Here is a 6,240-nt window from a genome sequence, read left to right on the forward strand (position 1 = left end):
CTTGTCTCCTTGGTTCAGCCTGCGATTAGCTGTTTGCATCCACAAGTCAACAGCTGGAGTCGGGTCAAAGGTCTCCGTGGTGAACTTGGATAACAGAATGTGCATTAGAGATGAGAGGCGAGAGTCTGATAGGCAAGATCTGTACTTGCTTTTTATGATATTCAAATGTGAAAATCCCCTTTCACATGCAGCACTGCTCAAGGGCAGTGTAAGGGACAAGAAAAGAACCCTCTGAATGTTAGAATAACTGTCAGTATTGCTCGTCTTCACTACATTCACCAGGTTGTGCACAGAGGAGGCTGCCAAACGTTTTCCAGCTTGCTTTAAACGCATCCACTCTCTTAAAGTGGAGTCTTTGTCAACAGACATGTTGGCCTCATATTTCTCAAGGATGTTACTGAGAGTTGTGTTGCCAAAACTGTGCAGATCTTTCATTTCAAGAGGCCAAGTTGTAGGATCAAAAATCAGAAACTGATCACACGATTTTAGGGATTCATATCTGCTTTCAAACTCATGAATCAGAGCTCTCAAAACATTGATCTTGTCCCTGTCAGCATCAGCATGTGATCCAGTCTCTTTCCTGAACTTGCCCTCACTCTCCATCAGAAGAATCAACTGTCCAACAGCAACCATGAGCTCATCTTTGCATTCACCAATAGTTAGATTCTCTTGCTGAAACTTGAGGGAGGTGAGCTTTAAGACGTTTCCAATATCAAGAATGTTTGCTAGGAAACAATGAAAACGCTCTGTGCAGATCTCTTTCAGGCTCATGTCATCACTTGTTGCCACTTGAATCTGAATGGCAGGTAACATTCTCCATATTTTCAGTAGAGTCTCCTGTCTCCATGCAGACCATCTGATATTGTGAAACTTTCCTAATTTGGCAAAAGCTATGCCTTTCTCTGTGCATATTCTCTTTAGTTGTGCAATTCGTTTTGCACCCCCTTTCTTTAAGTAAAATCTTAGCAACTTGACAGTAGCTTGATTAAATGACTCACAGTATGGGACTGCGCGATCAGCGGACTTGGCGCAGTTCTCTAGGGTGTGGGCGGTGCACAGAATATGCACAAGGGAATCCCCGATGTCCACCATCTGACGTAATTTGGGAATGATGCCGTTGTACATTCCAACGTTGACAGCGGCTCCGTCTGTGCATACCGAGACCAGCTTCGTCTTCCAGTCCGTTAAACGGCAAGCGTGGAACAGTTGCACAAGTCCATCCACTATGTCCTGTGCTGTTCGATTGGCCCCCAGATTAATTAACCCCTGGAAATCTGAGCTGAAATGTCCGTTGCTGGACACAGAAACAATGTACACAATCTCCTGTTCCGTTTTTGTGATATCTTCTGATCCATCAAAGAGCACACCCCAGAATTCAGCTGCTTGCAGCTTTTCTCTCAAATCTGAAGTTATCGTCTGTGCGATGCATTCCATGATGCGGCTTCCCCCTTCTCGAGAATGATACGCGCTCCCGACATTTACTCCAAGCCTCTTCAGAAGAGGAATATCTTCCTCATATGAACGCATAGGACGTCTATGTTTCGCTTTGTGAAAGACTAAAAGAAAAACATTACTCAGTGCTTGATGTTGTTCTTCATTCAGTTTGTCTTTCCATTTGTCGAGTGGACCACTGGGCTTCTGGTCTTGGCTGCGTCTGTTTTCATTATCAATTGCTTGAACAACTTTCTGGTGCTCTCTGCTATTGGTATGCTTATCAAAAGCTAGATGACTGAAGTTTTTAGTGCCTGTATAAAAGGCGCTGTTTTTGTCAGCCAGAATGGGATTTTCACGGCATACTCTGCACCACATCTCTGTGCGTTCATCATTCGCTTGAAGCCAGCTGACGTCCTGCAGCCACTTCTCCGAGAATATGCGCTTCTTTTGCAGTTCAGACTCAGTCTGACGTTTCTTTGGGGGGAGGAACACCAAAGTAATTGCTTAATTGAGCTTGCTTCTTAGACATTTTGATAACATTCCCAAACAACGGCTCATGGGCCTATCCGACATACAGATTGCGCAGATGTCTATCCCCAAATCTAGTTCGCAAATGAGCGCTACAATGTTTCATCTGGCACGCTTTTTTTTTTTGGTAGCGCATGCGCACCACGCACCACGCACTTATGTGCACCCCTGCTTTATAACAAGATTTGTATCTGTTGACTCTAATTTCACTGCCACATTATTCTGAAGCTTCTGAACTGTTTCTTTAATGCCTCTACATCCATCTTCATGGTCACACTTACACCATCCTCTGTTTTTAGATACAGGAAGGTGATATCTAACACATGTGAAGGGGGGCTGAACAAGCAGCAGAGCTCCAAGCAGCACAGTTGCCCTCTGCTGCCCCCTAAAGGGCTACAGGTTGGCATAAAAGGCCAAATGCTGGCTGTGGCTCCTGGTGATGACATCACATTCATCGTCCATCAGGAGCAGGTAGGAGGATAGTTGCTTCAAGCTTCATTTTTCTACCTCCTTTCACTTCAGTTCAGTTTCAAGTTGTGATTCCTCCCAATAGGGCGACACTAGTACCACCAAGTACCAGGTTGACCTGGGTGATGGGGTTCGAGCCATTTACCAGAACCTGACGGTGACGGATGAGCCCATCCAGCACCGCTATGAAAAGCCAGGCGTGTACAAGGTGACGGTGAAGGCAGAGAACATGGCAGGGCATGACAAGGCCACCATGTACATCCAGGTGACAGGTCAGTGTTTCAGTCAGCCAGCTTGGGTTTTCAGGTTCTTTCAGGTATTTTAATGGGTATTTTTACCAGAAGATAGTGAAATGTTCCCTGAACTCTTTACAATACCCCAAACCCTGGAAGCATCTGGTAGACAAGCAGTTGATAAAGACATTTTTGCTAATATATATAGTTCTTTAGAATGACTTGATTATAGTTTATTGGATATAAAAATACTTTTGAGATGCCTCAAAATGATATAGCCTACATGATATGTGATTTTAATAATGCATGGATAATTGATTTAGGAGCATATCTGATGTAATGTTACAGCCAAGATTCTGCGTGGTTGGGCGCAAACATCATTGTATTTAAGTTTTTAACCTAATAGAAATGCGGTTTAATTGATTAAAACTTAAATGGAATTCCCAGAGGACCTTGTCACACATCCTGCGATCTATTAAGGGCTGATGTGATATAAAGCTTAACATAACTAGACAGAAACAATTCCCTGTATCGTTTCAGTGGGGTCAAATGAATCTGTAGCTGAAGAAACTGTTAAGTTTGACCAGTGATCTGTGACTCTTCCCCTGCCTCTTCACTCTACCTGCCTGCTTCTTCACTCACCTCTTCACTGGCCTCTCACCATAACTTCCCAGCCTCTCCACCAGCATCTCCCTGCCTGCCTCTTCACTCTCCACCTCACCGGCCTTACACAGGCCTTTACCACTGACCTCTTCACCAGCAGATCTACCAGCCTCTTACCCTGACTCTAATTCTGCCTCTCCATTCTCCACCTGCCTATCATATGCCTCTTTAACGGCCTGCCACCCGCCTCTGCACTTGCCTTTTTACCAGCCTCTCCACTCGCCAGCTATTTCTTCACCAGCCCATCTATTCTACACATGCCTCTCTACCAGCTTTTCCCCCTGCCTCTCCATTCGCCACCTGCCTCTCCCTGCCTCTCCAGCTGCCTCAGCATCTCCTCCTCTCTCGAAACTACCTGGAAGCTTTGATTCTGTCACCTGACAAAATGACACATTGATACATGCTAAGGAGTGTTAGTCACTGTTCTTATCACCATTATTAATGACTCAGTAGCAGGTGAGAAAATTATTTTTTGTCATAAATGGTCTGGCACTTGTAGTGATTTAGCATAATTAAACTTTAAATATGTTTACTAAAATTATTAATTTTAATAATTTCATAAAAATATGAATTATTAGTCAAAATGTTGATTATACCTCAGGAGCACCACCACACAGATAACTTTATACTAATCTAATGGCTGTGTGGACACCATTAAAGTACTAAATTAAATAATTAAATTAATTAGTTAATTCAAGCTAGTCAAATCAATCAGTTATCAATGAATCAGTCTCAGGACGCTAATAACGTGAATTCCTAATTCAAAGGGACCCATAACATGACTCAAACGAAGAGTTTACAATAACCAGAACAGTTTAGGATAAATATGAATAATTTATTACTAGTCTAATCATGCATAAATGGAAAGGAAATATTTACAAAGGACTTCAAAATGCAGAATATGGTGTTCAAACCAGAAATTTTATTTCAAGATCATGTAATGTGTCAGAATAAATTAAATGTATGCAAGAAATGAAACAGAAGTTAATTAACCTGTGTTGTTAATTCAACTAATGTTTAAGAAACTGAAAAAAGGATCTCTGAATCCTAAAAGAAAAGAAGGGAAAACTGGATCTCTTCTGTTTAAAGCTGGAAGTTTAACTAAGATGTAGAACTACTTCACTAAGGCCAAATCTGGACGGCACACCAACCATTCCTTGAACAGACAAGCAGAGACTTGATTCGAACAGAACTCATCTGGTTCTGTTTGGATCAAGCCGACTTACGACAGTTGTGGTGACTCTCCCGGGCACATTAGGAAGTTGGCACAGGTGGTTTGGAACCCGAACGACTCCCAAGAAGACCAGAAGATTTGTCACGTGGTGGTCAGAAGGTTTGGATCAGGCAGCTCTGCTGATGCGGACTCTCCCGTAGCTCGTCTGGTGGTAGGAAGATGGACAGTGAATGGCTTGCGGTGGTATGGCACAAGATAAAAAGTCCAGGTTTGGATCAGTCCAAAAAGGAATTCTGTAGAACTGGTTCTGAAGCGTTTTTCCGCCTGCGTTCACCCAGTTATCCAAATTAAAGATCAAAATTTAGAATCAATATTAAAAATAAAAAACATAAATAAAATAAACTAAACGTTGAAGTATCAGCTGAAAAAGGCATGAACTAAACGGAGTTAATCCGTCAAAAAAAAAAAAGAAACTAAATCAATCTTGCATCTTGAATGCAGGACCAAAACTTTAGTATCTGATGATGTTCTTACATCATGGCAAACTTAATTCTCCGGCATCATCTCTCTCTCTCTCTCTCTCTCTCTGGAGAGACTTCTGTAAGCAGTTCTGTGGCCACTATGAGTCCATTCCTGGTCTGTACAACAACAGGTCGTGCAGGGAACAAGTCTGAAGACTTTGTTGTCCCCTGAAAATCAAGTTCCTCATCAGAAAGCCTTTCTTCTCTCAGTTCTTTTTCATTTCTCCTGATTTCTTTGTTCTATGTTTAAGAAGTGTTAGTGTGGAAACACCCAAGGGTATTGGTCTAAAATCCTTTTCAACCAATCAACAGTCTTGTGGGCTGGTTTTGGATCAGATCAAATAACAGAGGGGTAGTCTGATCATTTCATAAAGAGTATCAAATTAAACATTTGTGAATATATATATATCTATATATATATATATAGATATATATATGTATGTGTATATATCACAAACATGATACATGATAAGGAATCTGGAATCTGAGTTTTTTTCTTTTTAAATTTAAGATAATATAATATTTTGTTAAAATGATTATATACATATATATTTATATAATCTCATTCTTGTACAGCCCCCCTTCAGGAAGTGCATCTGGAAGTGATCCCCATTGCTGGAAGAAACCATGAAGTCAACATGACGGCTGTCGTTCTTCCCACTGAAGCCAACATGACTGTCTTTTATTGGTGGATAGGAGACAGCTTGCAGGTAAAGGACATGACAAATTTCATATTACATCACTGAACAACATTAACGTATATGAATTCATTGCAAGAAATAGTTTGATCATACCTGCACTGGTTTAGATATTACAGTTAGAAATCTGAATTTATTCATTTCAATGTATGACCATTTTTGTTTAGTCTTTTCAATCAATCAATCAATCAATAGCCCTTTACAATAACAAAAAGGTACACAAAGTGCTTTACATCAGAGTCAAAAATAGTAAGTTAAAACAATGCATAAAAAAATAGAATAATTAAAACAACACATAGAAACACAACTGAAAGCACTACAGGGCTGCAGAGTATTAAGCACCTTCATAAGTTCAAAAAATGGACAAAATAAAAACAACAAAATACATCTAAAAACAAGACTAGTTGGAATTAAAAGCCAATCTAGAGATCAGTCATGATGCGAATGTCATGGGGCAGTTGTTCCACAAGCTAGGAGCAGTAACCACAAATGAATGATCACCCCACTGTCTGTACCTCAAC

Source organism: Melanotaenia boesemani, chromosome 5, assembly GCF_017639745.1.
Source record: "Melanotaenia boesemani isolate fMelBoe1 chromosome 5, fMelBoe1.pri, whole genome shotgun sequence".
Classification (NCBI taxonomy): Eukaryota; Metazoa; Chordata; class Actinopteri; order Atheriniformes; family Melanotaeniidae; genus Melanotaenia; species Melanotaenia boesemani.